General features: G+C 34.7%; 2 long non-coding RNA genes across 6 annotated transcripts in view; one reads left to right on the plus strand and one right to left on the minus strand.

Moving 5' to 3' along the window:
* The window catches only part of LOC143665445 (uncharacterized), a 33,964-nt gene extending 17,981 nt beyond the window's left edge, over nt 1-15,983 (minus strand). Inside the window, exon 1 of the long non-coding RNA XR_013166971.1 lies at nt 15,800-15,983. This is a non-coding gene — a long non-coding RNA (uncharacterized LOC143665445). The remainder of the gene's footprint in view (nt 1-15,799) is intronic.
* Nucleotides 1-17,970, plus strand: part of LOC143665442 (uncharacterized) — a 25,756-nt gene continuing 7,786 nt past the window's right edge. For 2 of the 5 annotated variants that reach the window (XR_013166965.1, XR_013166967.1), the window contains exons 1-4: nt 1-81; nt 897-961; nt 3,870-3,926; nt 17,256-17,365. This is a non-coding gene — a long non-coding RNA (uncharacterized LOC143665442). Of the gene's footprint in view, nt 82-896; nt 962-3,869; nt 12,252-17,255; nt 17,366-17,970 lie in introns of those variants that run through there. The other 3 variants (XR_013166966.1, XR_013166968.1, XR_013166964.1) reach the window with 2 other exon arrangements.

The raw sequence follows: 17,970 nt of genomic DNA on the forward strand, positions 1-17,970 counted from the left end.
TTGAAAGCTAGAAGAGTGCTAAATTGAAATTTGGATTTAACTTGGAAAAAAGACAGTTTCTCAGTACAAGAGAAAATTCATGTATGTGTGTATAAAATTAAACTAGATATTAAATGCATGTTTGATTATACCAAGACTGTCAATAGCTTCTTCTGGAATGGGGAATTTCAAAACAGTAAATAATTAATGTGTACTTCATAGGAATGTAGAATTAGTATGTACTGTAGAGCATCTTAAAGTATAAAATAAAAATCCATTTCATTTAATGTTAACATTTTTATAATGCAATCACCCTATTTTCTTGCCTCAAGAAAGCCTTTGCTCTAACCTATTGCCAACTTTCAATAAGTCTAAGGACCACCTCAAAAGATTTAGTTCTAACTATGATTGTGTTGCATAAGGATCTGAAAGTTAATGGTAGTGTGTCAAATAACTTTTGTAAGGAGAAAATCCCATTCTCAAATCCTCAACACACGTGGAAGCTGACATGGTATTTAGAACAAATGAGGAGGAGACAAAGGACTGTTTTCAACTCTTTAAGAGTCAGACCTGGCTCCCCTCATCTCTAGCTTGAGGGGCCAGAACTCAGATGTAGCCCCAGGAAGATGGAAGACTATGCATATTTGGTATGATTACTGGAAGACTATTCTTAACTCTTTGTTTGCCTGAGGTCCTTATTTACATTGCATCATAAAATCATTTCAATTTGTAGCAATCCTCAGAGTACGCACCTAGAGAGGGTAGAAGGAGCTTCCATCGCCATCATCTTAATATCTCCCCCAGAAATAATTTCACATGATGTGAGACCACAGAAATCCCTACCACCGCCCTAGTATGCTTCTGGAAGTTTGGCCTTTAGATCATAAGCTAATGAAAAACTCTTTTGACATTCCAAGAGATTGAAATCGAGGGACCAAGCTCAAAGGCATTCTGTGTTGCAGCTGTAGAATGAACTTGCCACGTAAGTATAAATTATGGAAAAACTAAACCAGTTGACTTCATGCAGAGCATCTTGCATTTGCTCATGTATAATGTTCAATTTAAGGATTTACTTTGATGAATTTTAACTTCCTTACACCCAGTATTTCAAAAGATTTTGTGAAATGTTATAGCTTTGTCTAAACCATGTTCTGAATTAAGGAAGAGAATGTGCCTAGGCTTAAAGCAAAACAACCCAGCATAAACAGTAACATCTTAGAGAAATTTTATTGTGAGGAAAAGTGATGAACTGAAAAAAAAGGAAGAAAAGTAGTCAGTGGAAATGGACGGGGGAAGATGACTAGTGATGACTAGGAAAGTTTAGACACCTAGTCCTCAGGCTGTTTTAGGAACAGTTTGCAGAGTGTGGTCGTTGTTACTGAGCCTTCTGGGAAAGTGTGGCCCAACCTATTGGAGGCACATGATTTTCAATGTGTTACAAATGATTATAGAAAGGCACTATATTCTCTAAGTTTTCTGCAAATCAGTCTGATAAATTGAAGTAAGAAGGCATAGTTTTCTAGGATGTAAAAGACATATAAGGTATGTTTTTTTGCTGAACCTGCATGGCTGTACTTTGAAAAGGCGTGTATCAAGGGAAAAAGTTGAAACCGGCTTTTCAAGGGATTAGAATCAATTCATTTTCTTAATTAAAATTGTGTTTCTGAGCCATTCTATATTCTGAATATGCACACGTGAGTGAGGATGGTTGGACAGGTTGGTAAATATTTTTGTGTTTGTTATGAGCACCAAAAGAATTCCAGACCTTTCTAGGACAGCCTCCTTACCACGTAGAGTAATTCCTATTTCAAGGCTGATCATCTGTCCAGAGGTGGCCATTAAACACACAGACCAGATCTGTAAAACATTTGTAAGTATTTAGCCACTCCTGAATAGCTTTCACAGCTAGCTAAATTATTTTCTTCAAGCGGTAATTGTTTCAATATCCCAAGACATTAAAAGCCATTAAAGGCTAATGACCCAAGTTTTGTTTTCCTATAAAGATGGAAACTTTTCATGATGCACTAGCTTTTTCTTTATTAGTGTTTAGCTAGCTACCAGTTTGACAAAATGCACAATTAAATCTATAAAAAGACCACAAATCAAATAAAATCACAAATTTGGAAAAGTGTCAGTGTTACTTCATTATTGATTTTACAGTAAGTGTTTTATGTATCCAAAATAGTCAGTTTCATATTTAAATGAAAAGAGGTAAGGCTATCACCAATTGATTTGAAAACCCACTTGCAGCTGTCCTATTTTTATGGTTTCTTTTGCTACTAAGATTTGTAATTTGGATCTTCCCAGAGATTATTGGCCTTCTGATGAAACACTTTGTCATAATTTTGAAAAAGTGGTGTTACTGAATACAATTTTAGGTTTACAAGGCAGTTATCTACTTATTAAGAGTGCAAGTATGGCATAGACCCTGGGAAAAGGCAATATATCAAAAGGAACTTAGCCAATACAACTGTAAAGAGAAACATGAAAGGAGATTTACATGAATGAGAAAATCATAAGTTTGGCAATGAAAAATGCACTGGAAATCCATCTACATACACTTTTAATTATGGTTAATTTCACATATTATAATTTTTCACTCCAAAATAGCTCAAACATAATAAAGATGAAATCCACTGGAGAGTTATAAATAAAACTAATGTATTGTTAATCAAAGTAATGAATAAGGTACAGGAGAAAAATGTAGGGTTCAAACTAAAAGCTACACTTCTGGATTTGACCTGGACAATTATTAGGAAAAAGTATATGCACCATTTTTATCCATTCCTCATGAGCTAATCACTTAAATTCTCATTAGCAAAATTATCAAGTTGGATCATGATAGGCTACCCTAATTTTACACCCATCAATTTTTTTACTACTGGTAAAGAAAAATACATAAGAAACCCTACTCTTAACTTGAATTGTGGGTTATTTTTATAAAAAATATAAAGTTGTATCTATACTTTTAAAGAATTTTCTAAATATTGATAGGTTCCTTTATTTGAATATTAATTACATTGTTTTAATTTTATACAGTATCTTCCTTATCTTTCATCAATTTAGTATTTGTAAATAGAGAACAAAATAATGTTTTTAACTCAATTCATTTGTTTCTTGCAGTTACATTAAGGCTGAGTAAATGCTGACAGAAAAAAATGCTGTCATTGAGAATTTAATAGTGGGAGATCCATTTAAATAATAAATGTAATTATGTTTAATATAAAAAATATATTTCAGTAATTCTAGACAAAAGCTCAGTCAATGGTCAAAAAATATATATATTACTCTGTCCAACATAAGACATACGAAAAAAGAAGTTAATGCAAATGAACTCTAGTGTTGAGACTGCGTACAAGTATGTACTTTTAAAAACTGGTACAGCTTGTTATAATCAGGCACAGCTGACTATCGTTAAACATGGCAACTAAAAGTTAAAAAGGGTGTCTAAAAAAAGTTGCATTTGCTTCTAATACCATGTTCATCATAAAAACCTGATTTCTCACATATGGTACAGCTCCTAAACGTACATTGAGATTGAAAATAAATCTTAACAACTGCCGTCTTTTCATGTATGAGAATCTCACAGCAGGGCCTGACAAAACAATACAAATTGTAGAATTCAGAATAGGATGGTTTCCTGAGTTACAGAGTGAGAGGCCTGATAAAGCAGACATCTGCTTATTTTAAAATTAAGGTCTAATAGAAACAAAGCTAAAATGTGTCAGTAAAAATTCCTATTATGTCTTCATCGGACTGTGATTCTGATGGGATTTCTGATTGGAAAAGAGCAGCAGGATGGGCATTATTTTCAACTGAAAGCCTAATTAGTTTGAAATGACCAGGAAAATCTGATATATTTTAACATTTTGTCATTACCTTTTCTTTAGACCCATATCCTCTCTACACATGGCATGTCCATTGAGAATTCCAAAACCATCAGAAATGTAAGTGGCACAATTCCACCTGTACTATAATGCAGCATCACGCTCTTGTAAATAACATGGACTCAGTCTGTGGCTCAATGTTTTAGGTATTTGTGTCAACCTAGAGTCAATTGCACAGACCAGAAAAAAGAACTGTAGTTCAAAAATTGAGCTCATTATCATTTTACAACTCTGAAACTTACCCTGATGGTCTTTCCAGGCCCCCAGAATGAAGTAATTTCAAAGCTATCAATTTTTTGTGGTATTAATTTTGTCTTTACTCTCATATATTTAATTCTTCAGATTTATAGCCACAGCCCTGACCAATTTAATTCTTAAATAAAACAGATATACTGGTATTTACTTTTTGGGCTCATAATCTCCAGGGTTTCATAAAAAGTGATTCAAACTATTGCTAAGGTTTGTTAAATTTATTTTCCATCACAAGCAATAAAGAATAAATATTTAAGAAAATTATCACAAGTAATGTTGAAAAGGCGGGAGATAAGAATTAAAAAATAAAAAGAATTAGTGTCAATGGATGTATGTGAACCTTCCTTTATTTAAATCAAATGATGTCGAAGAATAAAATGAAGAAAAATTTTAAAAATCTATACTGAAATTCAGGAAATAATTCCAGCCTCATTATACAAAGGCAGAAGTTGTCTTACAGTTGAAATAGAGTTTGGAGTAAACTAAAGAGGAGGCCAGAAATGATGCAGAAGCCTCTTCCTCAAAGACATGCTAAAGTTTGAATGAAGTATGAAAAAAATTCTGAAAGACTTTACAAATATTCTCCAACATGGAGGCACTAGAATTGTGAACATAGATGTGTCATACAAGGGCATGGAATGATGTTATTTCACCTGAACTTGAAGACAAGATAATTGAAATCATCCAGGTTGAGAAATAGAAAGAAAAAGAATGAAAAATAGTAATGAGCAGAGTGTGGGTCATCATCAAGTATACTGTTTTAGTTTCCTAGGCTACTGAAACAAATATCATGGAATAGGTTGGCTTAAACAATGAGAATGTATCCACTTATGGTTAGAGTCCAGGAAAATGTCCAGATCAGGGCATCATCAAGGCAATGCTTTCTTCCTGAAGACAGGTTGCCAGCAATCCTCAGCTTTCCAGGCACATAGCGGCATCTGCTGGTCTCTCCCTTCTCCTCCAGGTTTCATTGCTTTCAGCTTCTTGCATCCATGACTTTCTCTCTGCCTCTCTGCTTCATTTCAGCCTGTTTATAAAGGACTCCATTAATAGGAATGAGACCTATCTTGAAGAAGATGGGCCACATCCTAACTGAAGTAGCCTCATCAAAAGATCTTACTTACAATGGGTTTATACCCATAGAACTAGATTTAAAAATATTTTTTTCTGGGGTACATATCTCTTCAAGCCACCACAATCTTCCTCTGGACCCCCAAAAGACATGTTGGTTGTTCACGCAAAATGCATTCATTCCATCATAATATCCCCCAAAGCCTTAAATTATTTCAGATACAATGCTTAGCACAAAGTCTCATCAAAATCTTTTATGGATGTGGTCTGTCCCCTCCATTCATGGACCTGTGAAACCTAGAGAACAAGTCATCTGCTTCCAATATACAATAGAGGGACAGGCATAGGATAAACATTTTCACTCCCATAGGAGAAATGGAGAGAAAGCAAGGGTCATGGGCCTCAAACAATTTTAGAACCCTGCAGGGCAGACTCCATTAGAGTCATACACAGTGTGATGCTGTGTCATCCAGGCCTGAATAGATGACAGCTCCAATGCTTGCAAGTCCTTGTGAAGGCAGCTATGCTCCCTGCAAACACTGGGGAGAAGACTCCACCCTTTTCAAGCACTGGGGATGCCCATTGTCTCTGCAATCCATAAGACACAGGCTCAACCCTCTAGAGCTCTCTTCCTGAACAATGAGGTGAAAGACCTGCCATCTCCAAGCACTAGGGTAGACTCATTCTTTCCTCACATATGAGTGGGACCACTCTCTTGGCATGAGAAGATGTCTTTGGTTCAGAGTTCAACTTCCATGGTTCTTGTGCCAGTTGGAAACTGCCGTGCACCCCAGAAAAGCCATGCTCTTTAATGTTCATTCAATATTGCTAGGTGGATCTTTTTTATTGCGTCTATGGAGATGTGACTCACCCAATTATGGGTAGTAACTTTTGATTAGATGGTTTCCATGGAGATGTGTCTCCACCCATTCAAGGTGGGATTACTTACTGGAGCCCTTTAAGAGGGAACCCTTTTGGTTAAAGTTTAGAGCCAATAGAGCCCACACAGCCAGAGACCTTTGGAGATGCAGAAGGAAGACATCCCTGGGAAAGCCTTACGAAATGCGAAGAGAAAACTAACAGATTTCATCATGTGCCTTCCCAATTGAGAGAGAAACCTTGAACTTCATTGGCCTGTTTTCTTTCTCTGGATGCCTTAGTTTGGACACTTCTATGGCCGTAGAACTATAAACTTGCAACTTAATACATTCTCCTTTTAAAAGCCATTCCATTTCTGGTATATTGCATTTTGTCAACTTCAGCAAAGTAAGATGACAATCCTTGAAGTAATTGTTTCCTCAATCTGTCCATTTTATGTCCCTTTTAGTCCTGGATGGCAGTGGTTCCATCCATACAGATTTCACAAAAACACATCACACCAGTTTTGCATATATTACACAGGGGCCAAAACCATTAGACCATAGAATCTTCCATATCTTTGCTGAATAACTGCATCCCAATCCTAGCTTCCACTGAAATGGCTGACTGGGTTCGTGCTCAGTTAAACCCTCATGTAGAGCACTATTCTCTGGGGATTTGCTTTCCAGAAACTCAGAATTTTCCAAACAATCAATTTCTGTTTTGTGTGTGCCCCAGGAGTTCAGTTCTCAGCTTAACCCTTTCCTCTCACATTTTATAAGCTGAAGGAGAAACAGGCTGCAGTTTCCATATTTAGCTTGGAAAACTCCACAGCTAATTATCCAAGCTTATCACTCTGAAATTCTGCCTTCCTTATGACATCAGAATTCAATTTTGATAAGTTCTTTGCCACTTTAAAACAACAATTACCTTTCTTCCAGTTTCCACTAACATATTCATCATTTTGTCCTCATCAAAAGTACCTATAGCATTCATAGTTCTAGCAAGAGTCTCTTCAAAGCAATGTAGGCTTTTTCTATCAAGCGTCTCAGTCTTCTAGCCTCTACCGATTACCCAATTCCAAAGCCATTTCCACATTTTTGGTATTTGTCATAACAGTATCTCATTCTCCTGGTACCAAAATATGTTTTACTTAGCTAGGCTAATGATACAAACACAATGAAATTGATTGGTGTAAACAATTGGAATTTATTCATTCATGGTTGGAGTCCAGGAAAATGTCCAAATTAAGGCATCATCAAGAAATGCTTTCTTCCCAAAGACTTTCTTCTGGCAATCCACAACTCCTCTGCCACATGACAACATCTGCTGGTCTCTCCCTTCTCCAGATTTCTTGGCTCTCAATTTCTTGCTTCTATTTTTTTCTCTTTCTTCCTCTGTATTCATCCCATTTATAATGGACTCCAGTAACAGGACTAAGTGCCATCCTTAATCAGGTGAGTTATGTCTTAACTGAAATATCCCCATCAAATGGTCCTTACAATGGGGTTTACATCCACAGGAATGCATTAGGTTTAAGGACAAGTTTGTTCGTTTGTTTTGTTTGTTTGTTTGGTAAATACAGATTCAAAGCACCATATGTATCTATATACATATCAAAGGAGTACCAGAAGAAGAAGAGAGATATAAAAGGCCAGAAAAATATTTGAAGGAATAATGACAGAAAAGTTCCAAAGCCTGTGAAAGATATGAATATGCAAACCCAGGATGCTCAGCAAACCACAAGCAGGATGTCCCTAAACACATCTACACTGAGACACATTATGATAAACTATCCAATGCTAAAGATAAAGACAGAATCTTAAAAACATTAGAAAATAAGTGATGGGTTATATATAAGATATCCTTAATAAGGTTAGCTCCAATTTCTCTATAAAAACCTCAAATACTAGAAAGTATTGGGAGTACTCAACCAAACATTTTAAAAACTATAAATACAAATCCTTCTCAAACTCTTTCAAGGAATCCAAGAGAAGGATATCTTTCCAAATTTATTCTATGAGGCCACCATTACTTTGATTACAAAGCTTCGTATAGATATTATAACAAGAGAAAATTACCATAATAATTTCCCTTTTGAATTTAGATGCAAAAATTCTTAGCAAAATGCTAGCAAACTTAATCCTATGGCATATTCAAAAGATAATACACCACAACCAAGAGGGATTCATCACAGGAATGCAAGGGTGGTTTAATATATGATAATAAATCAATGTAATATCCTACAATAATAGAAGGAAAGGGAAAAAAAGTCTATGATCATCCTAATAGATGAAGAAAGAGCATTTGACAAAGTCAAGCACCCAATCTTGATAAAATACACTCAGAAAATTAGGAATAGAAGGGAACTTTCTTAACATAATGAAGGTCATTTATGAAAACCCACAGTTAACATTGTATTCAATGGTGAAAGATATAACACTTTTAAGAACAGGAATGAGACAAGGATGCCAGCTTTGACCACTGCTATTAAATATTAAAGTAACAATTCTTGCTAGAGCAATATAGCAATAAAAAGAAACAAAATATACCAAATTGGAAAAGAAGAAGTATAACTATCTTTATTTGCAGAGAACGTGATCATATACATAGAATACCTAAAAGAATTTCCAAGAAAACTTTTAGAGCTAAAAAATGAATTTATTAAAGTGGCAAATGCAAATAACACATTTGCGTTTCTATATGAACAATTCAAAGAGGAAGTTAAGAAATAATTCAATTTATAATAGTGTCTAAAAGATAAAAGCTTACAAATAAATTTAATTAAAGATACAAAATACTGCATACTGAAAACCACTAGTCACTGCTAACAGAAATTAGAGATGATCTATGTAAATGATAATACAACACATATTAATGGGCTGGAAGTGTTAATGTTGTTAATATAGCATTTACCCAAAGCAATATTGAGTGAACTTAATGTAATCCCTAGTAAAATTCCAGAAAACTTTTGCAGAAATTGATAAATTAATCCTTGAATTTACATAGAACTGTAAGGGATTTTGACTAACTGAAACCATCCTGAAAAGAAAGAGCAAGATTGAAGAACTTATGCTTTCAGATTTAAAATTATATTAAACTGACAGTAATCAAAACAGTGTGGAATTGGTAAAAAGATACACAAATGGATCAGTGAATTTAACTGAATTGAATCACAATTGAAAGTCTAGAAATAGGTGCACATTTCTATGGCCAATTGATTTTGACAAGTGTATTAAATACTCAAAGCAGGGAAAGAATATTCTCTTCAACATATAGTACTGAGAAAACTATATCCACATACAGAAGAATGAAATTAGATCCCTACTTCATACTATATACGAAAATCAACTCAATATAGATCAAGGACCTAAATTTAAGTACTAAAACAATAAAAATCTTAGGTGATAAGATAGGGACAAATCTTCCCAACAATGGATTTGATAATGAATTCTTAGATATGACATCAAAACCATAAGCAAAAATAAGAAACAATTAATACAGTTGATTTCATTAAAATTCAGAAATATTTATCAAAGGAAATTATCAAGAAAGCGAAAAGAGAACTTACGGTATAGGAGAAAATAGTTTCAAATCATATGTCAGATAAGGGTTTACACATCCGAAGATCTGAAGAACTTTTACAATGCCAAAATAAAACATAACTCAAAAACTGGGAAAAGAAATTTCCAAAGAAGATACACAAATGGCCAATAAACACATGAAAACATGCTTGGCATCATTAGCCTTTAGTGAATTGTAAGTTTGTGTTGATAGGAGAATTATTCACAATAGTCAAAAGCTGTAAAAAAAAGTCTCCACCAACACTGAATGGAAAAAGAAAATGTGGTATTTATACACAGTAGAATATTGTTTGATTATTTTTAAAATGTAGTTACAAGATATGTTGCAACATGGGAGAAGCTTGAGAACATGTTCAGTTGAATAAGCAAACATAGAAGGACAAAAATTGTATGATATCACTTAGATGACTAGAAATAGCAAATTTTCAGAGATAGAAAGCAGATCAAAGGTTACTAGCAGAGGGACAAGTGAGGAAAGGAGAATGAGAAAGTTTTGTTTTTTTAAAAATAAAATGAAAAAAAGAAAAAAAAAGTAAAGGGGATCTGATGTATGTCCTTTGCTCATCTACAAAATTGTGTGTCCTCAGGAAATATATCTATTTGGAAAATGGGGAAAATTTTTCAAAAGTGTAAAAGAAACTGTCCTCTTTTCAAGCTTTTTGTGTAGATGCTGAGAAATGCTATATGGGACTAATGGTGGTCTTTCAGAAACAGTGGTAAAATTCATCAATTTGTATTTAATTAAGTATAGGAAGGAACATATAAGAATAAAGGCAATAGAAGCATGAATATAGGGAGATATCAACAAGTTAATAATATCCTAAACTGCAATTTAAAATATATATTGAAAAAACGATATTGAAAAGTGTTGAAATAAATTTGAGAAACAGATTTCCTTCTTTGCAATCACCCACACACATTAGCAGATTAAATACTCCAAATAATTCTGAAATTAAAAATCAGTTTAATTTTGTTTAACTTAACATTTCAGAGGTTATATGTAGAAAAAAGTCTGAAATGAAATATATCAGAATTAACAGATGTCGTATCTGGTTAAAGGTTAATGGATGGTCATGACTACTTTCTTTACTTTTCTATAGTTTCCTAATTATAATGTTCAGACAAAATATATGTTTTCAAGGATAAATTGCAAGTAATTTAAAAATGATCCCCAAGGAATAAATTTTAGAACAAAATTTCCAAAAAAAATTAAAACTTTCTAAAATAATGTTATAATGTAGAGGCTTAATACTATGACTGTTTTCCATCACCAACATCATTTGTTTTCATAATTGCTCATACCTCATGCTATTTCAATCATATTTTTATCCCATTGTTTTAGCTTGCTAATGTTGTTGGAAATGCAATATATGAAAAATAGGTTGGCTTTTATAAAGGGAATTTATTAAGTAATAAGTTTTCAGTTCTAAGGCCATAAAAATGTCTAAACTAAGGCACTGAATAAAAGATACCTTGACTCAAGAAAGGCTGATGGTGTTGGGAACACATCTGTCAGCTAGGAAAACAGGTGGATGGCATCTGCTGGTCCTTTGGCTTCTGGCAGTGTGTGTGTGTTGGGGGGGCGGTTCTACATCTCCACAGTCTTTGTCTGTGTCAGCTCTGTAGCTTTTTCTAAGACGATTCCTTCTTAAAGGACTCTAGTAAGCAGATTAAGGCTCATCTTGAATAGGTGGAGACACAGCTCCATGGAAATCACCTAATTAAAAGGCCTCACCAACAATTGGGTGGGTCACATCTCCATAGAAACATTTAATAAAAAAGATCCCACCCAAGCAACAGATCTGCCCCCACAAGTGTGAATTAGGAAGAAAAGAGTATGGCTTTTCTGGGGAACACAACAGTCCCAAACCAGCACATCCATTTCCAAATAGTCATTTTGTCAAAGTCCAACTTCCCAAAAGTATCCTTATTAGTAATATGGGAAGACATGTTCCTGAAAAAGACTTTCAATAATAGTCAGCAATTTTGTTTATTCTTTTTTTTATAAGTTTTCAGAAAAATCACTGTCATTATAGGTACTTCTCATCTATCATAAGGGGACAAAAATACCTCTATCCAATATCCCAGGTTGCTTTGATGTATGTTTCCATGGTGTTATATTTGTCTAGAAACTAACAAATAAATGCTGCATATGAATCCCAGAAATTGAACTCAGCCTTGCCTATACTCCAAGGTATAGGTTGCTGGAATAAAAGAAATAACAATGTGCCAATCTAAAGAATTCTATAAGAGAACCAAGCAGATCCTCAATTTACTCTCTGACTATAGGGAAAAGCTTGCAAAAACTTAAATTCAAATTGACTAAATTAGCCTTTGTGTAAAATTCAAGGTGCTGTGATATTCCCATTTACATCAGAAGATAATAGTACTGGAAAATTTTGCAAATATAAAAGGTTTCTAAAACGTATTTTAACTAAATTTTTATATAAATGACAAATTATAACTAATACACTAAAATCAGACCCTGTAAGAAATTGTGTAAATATAATTAATATGGGACAAATAGTTGCACATGAGAGAAAGGCAGAATTGTAAAGCAGAAGGAATTTCAGGTCTAATCCCTTTAATTTACAGATGTATTTGTTATTCCCCTTTTATTCCTTCAGGTTTCCTTTCCATTCTTCTCTACCTTGCCTTGTGTCTCAGGAGGTTCTAAACTGCCTAGACAACAACAAAAGGAAAGCTTTTTTTGCCCTTTATCTTTGTTATGTTTGTGCAATGTGAAAAGATGACAGGGTGGGGGGACATAGATATTTGGGTGTTTATTCTTCCCAGCTCCCTTCCCACCAAGCCAGCTAATTGCCAGCAAAAGTGTTATTTTCAAAGGCCACAACTCCTATAGGGCATATAGAGAGGAGCAACTTTCATCATTTCTAGCCCTGGGCTTCTTCCATCTTCCCTGTTGGTTCCATCAACGTTTTAAATAATGCTGTATTAAACTCTCTTCAGTTACCCTTTCTGAGTGCACTATTTTCTGCTGGAGACAGACCTGACATAAAAGATGAAATCCCTGAGTCCTAGGGAGATGAAAGTGTAAAGTCTGATTTAACTTGGGCACCTTTTCATCTGCCTATGGTCTCACCAAAGCAGGGAGCTTTATATCAGCTAGAATAAAAACTTCTCCCCAAATAGCAGATCAAAAATAAAATTCAGTGTTTCTAGTGGATGATAAAGCCAGGAGTGTTCTTACTAATCCCATTTTATTAAAAGTGTTAAGAATAAAGAAAACAAAAATGTATACTCATTAGTCAGTTGAGTCTTACAACCAGAGTAAATAAGATTCATGTGTTTTCACTGGGAATGCTGCTAGCTTCCTCAGGATTAAGGGGCTGGATAAAATTGACACAGGCTAATGGAAGAGCCTGGTAGAACCTAAAAGCCCTTTCCACACTTGCACTCTCTGCAGGTACTTTCAGGGGCTGGTAAACATAGGGGTTTTTTATGGATGTGCTTGAGAGAGAAATTACATTCTTAAGTTTCATAGGTGTGAGATATCAGGAAGGGAATCTTGGGAAATGGTCAAGGAGAGCCAAAGGAGTGGAATGGTGAGTTTGAAGAGCAGCACAGGGCCCTTGATCCCAGTAAAATGTCCAGGTCCTGTACTTCTTGTCATGTGAACGTGAATTATGCCTCAATCCTCAGATTCCTGGTGAGAAGTGACAGCCTGTGAAATTGAGTGATATGTGCAGTACAAGTGAAATCACAAAGGGTGCGGGTCAATTTTTTTGTGTTGTGTTCAAAGAAAAATATCAAGAACACATCAAGTGCCTCAATTTTCCTACATCATTTCCAAAACCACACTATGAACCTGTGTGCAGAAATTCAACCCATCTCTAGTAACACTCCTTTTGACTAGGTTTTAGCGAACAACTTAGCAACAGCTTGTTGCCATCAAAGCTCAAATATTTAACCAGATTTCTAAATGAATAATGATGCCATTTCATAAACTATGTTGCATCATCATCAAGGAATCACTATTCCATTTTGATTAATTTAAGTTATTGCCTTAAGGATGAACAGTTTACGCACAGTGACTTGTAAGAACCAAGCTGATAGATTTCTTGCCAAAATGCATTAAAAATTCCATTATATAGTTTGCTTTCCTTGAGATGTAAAGGTAATAAAATCCAGTTCCTGTTATCCCCATATAAATTTCATGGTTTTTTTTTTTAGTAAAATTGTTTATATTCTGCTGATTTTTATATGTCTGCTGTAGGGAGGACTGTTACATCAGCACTCTGACCATTTAGTTTTGTACCTAAGCAATAGGTAATTTAAATAAATATCAGGAAAAATGTGACATTTTGGTGGAGAGAAGAGTCAAGACTGCAAAAATGTTAGGGGAAGTTAGATATTTTTCTTTCTCTTTCACACATTTAACATTCAAAGAACGGGTTATTAGATTTCTGTTTGGCATGTCAGACTTAAAGTCCAAGGGACTAGAGTCATTTAATCCAGACCAGATGTGAAAAATGGTAGGACTAGAGGGAAAAGAGATTTGAATAGTGCATTGCAATGATGAAAAGAAAATGGAAACACTTTTCTTTACTTTTGTGCTAATACAAAACAAAAATAATGCATATTTAAAGCTGTGCAAGGATACTTCAGTTTTACCATACTCATGATTGTCATGCTGTAATAATCAACATTTTGAAAGACACATACTTTTCAGAGGGTTAAAACAAAAGATGTGGCTCCCACAGAAATAAGTTTCTAAGGTTATAAATTCTTCTCTGCTTTGCTGATACTTACATTTTTTGACAAAGTTTTTTCAGATTTTCAGAAATTTAAAATGCACAGGTTTCCAGACCATGAGATTCCTCTTCTAATTTTCTTTTCCACTGGAATAGAAACCCCCTACACAATATATTAGCATCCATCTTTTTTTTTTTTTTGCAGAAAATTTATGTAAGGTCTTTCTGTACAGTTCTAACATCAGAATCAGATCCTAAGAGATCTTAGGATTGTTGAATATACTTTATTTATTTTGTCTTGTATTGATTCACTCAGTATAGAATAAACAAATCAGCCAGAAATTTGAAGAAATCATCTTATACAAACTCATAAAATTCATTATTGGATTGACTCTTATTGAAATTCATTCATCCCTTCATGTTTTCCTGCTATTTGTCATTGACACATTGTTGCCTTAGGTGTCCTCAATACATAGTTAATGTTGTATAGTTTCTGATGCTTTTGCTTATAGATTCTCACCCTCCCTGTGAAGTGCCTGTGTCAGGAGCCTGTGTTTGGGTACAAATCTATTTTGGATTATTCACTCTTAAGAAGTGAACTAAGAGCACACCATTTATACAAAAGAAAGTATGGAAATCTCTTTAGTAATAAATAAAGCAATAATGAGATATGTGGAAACATGCTTACATATGATTGTGTACTTTATATCTACATTATTTTATAGAAAAAATGATAATATAAATGTCTACAAGGATTTTATTAAATATGTCATTGTACTTCCTTATACTGAACACAAAGCAGAAGTTGAATAAAAATCATGTTAAATAAGAATATTTATGGACATGCAATATAATTTCTTATAAAGTGAAAAAATTATGGAAATACAAACCATATCAAACTAAGCTAGTATAATGCACATATCAATGGATGTATACTGATTTTTGCTTTTGTGACGACTTCTACTTTGACATTTATTTTCTAATATTCTTCATGGAACATGTATTAATGTTATGAACAAAAAGCAATTTAAAAGTTGGCACTGCAGTGACAGTGAAGTCTATTGTGTTTATTCTCTGACATCTCTACATGTTTGAATGTTTCAAAGCACAATATGAGCCAAGAGCAAGAAAAGTGAAAGGTATTAGGAAGAGACACTGAACAGAGCATTCATTGGAGGCAAGGCCTTCATACTTCTTGCTGGAGAAGAAAGTACATAATAAAAATTTGACGAATGACACTCTGTGGTAGTTTGAAGTAGGTGCTGCAAAGAAAGACATGTTTTTAATCTGAGTTTCTGGTTCCTGTGAGTGTGCAGTCATGTAAACAAGACCTTTAGAAGGTATATATATATTTAGTTGAGGTTGTGGCCCAACTAAATTAGGGTGGCCTTAATCCTTATTACTGGAGTGTTTTATAAGGGAAGAAATTGGGCCACAGTCAAAGAAAACTTACCAGGAGGTACAGAAGCCAGAAATCAATGAAATTGGAGGAGCTGACCCAAAAGAAAGATGACCAGGAGGCAGAGATGTAAACCAAGGACCCCCAAGGATTGCAGCTGGTCAGCAGACTTCAGGGAGAAAGCATACACTTGCTGTCACCTTAATTTTGGACTTGCAGCTTCAGAAACTGTGAGGCAGTAAATTCCTGTTGTTAAGCCAACCCATCGTGTGGTATATGTCATAATGGCAAGTGAGACAATCTTTCACTTTACATGGGGAGCAGTATGCTGTGCCTCCCACACCCCACTTCAAGGAACCACTTTTCTGCCCCATTTGCAGAGTCTTCAGATATCTTCATACTTCAGCCCTTCAGAGATTGCCTCAGCCACAGAAGGCCTCTCCCTAGGGCATTCCCTATCTGTGGGTCTATATTCAATAGCTGATCCACGTGGGAGTTTCACGGCCATTTCTGCCCAGCTCTGGACAACTCTGGAGAGTCACTGTGCAGTTGCTGGGCCTGAATCACAACTCTGCTTCTCAGTTTGTTCAACTCTGTTTCATTTCCTTGCCATCCTCAAGGGTAGATCTCAAGGGCATTCCCAAATTAACAATCTGTGTGCTGACTCTGATGCAGCCTGTGCCCTGGGAACCAAAGTTGAGTCAACACACAAGCAACAAAAGCAAAAAAATCTTTCTGAACTTAGGTAAAACCTGTCTATTTTATTAGAAGATTTTGACGTTTTTAATATTAAATATGTTAGTATGTTTGACATGTGAAGAAACAGTCCTCTTGCCCTCTAGCTCCTAAGTCTCTTCAACATAAAATTAAGAATTTTCATGTCAACCTTCATTCAAAGAATCTTACTAGATTTAGTATTTGTTTTGCACTTATAAATGAAATTAAGGAGAGTTATAAATACATGCATTTTCAGCAATAAATAGCACAAACATTATCTTCATTAGCTCAAATCCCTTGTTGTGTACTTCTGTGACACAAATTCCTCAAATGGGCCCTGTGTGTTTCTGGATAAGAGTGCAATTGCGAATGGAATTTTACTTCCTACTGTATGTTCACATGAATTGGTGATTTTCTTATCTTTGTAATTTGTGCCTTCCTTTTGCTACCTTAGTCAACTATCATCAATTCAAATAGTTTTTCAGTTGATTTAAATTGATTGTCAGATTAGAAGGTTTTCTCTTCCTTTCCCATTTAAGTATCCTTATTTTTTTCTGAATTTAATAAGGTATCTTCCAAAGTTTTTTCTTTTTAAACAATGTGCTCCCTCAGGGAGAAAAATTATTTGGAAATAACAAAAGATACATTTTATTATGCCCTGGGCAGATAGGATGAGGCTGTTTGCATTGCACAGATGCAGTAAATGGAAGCCATATTCCTCCTAAACATCCTACAATGTACTGGACAAGTACCCCCACCCAATAAAGAATTATCTGGGTCAAAATCTCAATAGTACCAAGAATGAAAAACCCTGCCATAGAAGAGAAAATTCATTATGATCAGACAGGCATGACAGTATGGTGACAAGGCTGCAAGCAGTATGATGCGTAATGATGCTTCCAGGTAGGATCTAAGTTAAAGTTCACATATACAGAGAAAATGTGGAAAAAAATATATACTTGGAAGGTGAGGAAAAAAGCAGCTGTGATTTCATTGGAACTCTATCAAAGAGAAGAGATTTTAGGGTCACTATATATGTTATAAAAGGTTATTTTGAGCCCATCCACCTGAAAGTTTGAAAGGTTTCATGACAAAGTTTCAGGTGGTTTAAAGAGAAAATCCCCCATCACAAAACCAGCTATTCCACACATAAGTTTAAAATTAATGGTATTCACACTTGCTGAAGATTGCTTTGAAAGTTATTGCTCTTTTATTTCTTTGCTTTCTATGTATGTCATACTATACACTGAAAAAGTTCTAAAAAATTAATGGTATTCAATATTAGAAAATGTCATTTATTTGGGGGCAGGAGGAGAAAAAGGATAAAATATCATTGCGTATTTTCTCTTATTTTCTATTTTCTCAGAAAGACTTGTTTTTCTGTTTTTGTACTTTTCTGAATGAGCAATGAATCTGTATCATGTTTTTACCATTTATGAATTGTGTACCATGTTAGCCAATGTGTTTTATCACAGAAAAGACATACTTGTTACATTCCAACAGACCAT

The sequence above is a fragment of the Tamandua tetradactyla genome, chromosome 21 (assembly GCF_023851605.1).
Source record: "Tamandua tetradactyla isolate mTamTet1 chromosome 21, mTamTet1.pri, whole genome shotgun sequence".
In the NCBI taxonomy this organism is placed as follows: domain Eukaryota; kingdom Metazoa; phylum Chordata; class Mammalia; order Pilosa; family Myrmecophagidae; genus Tamandua; species Tamandua tetradactyla.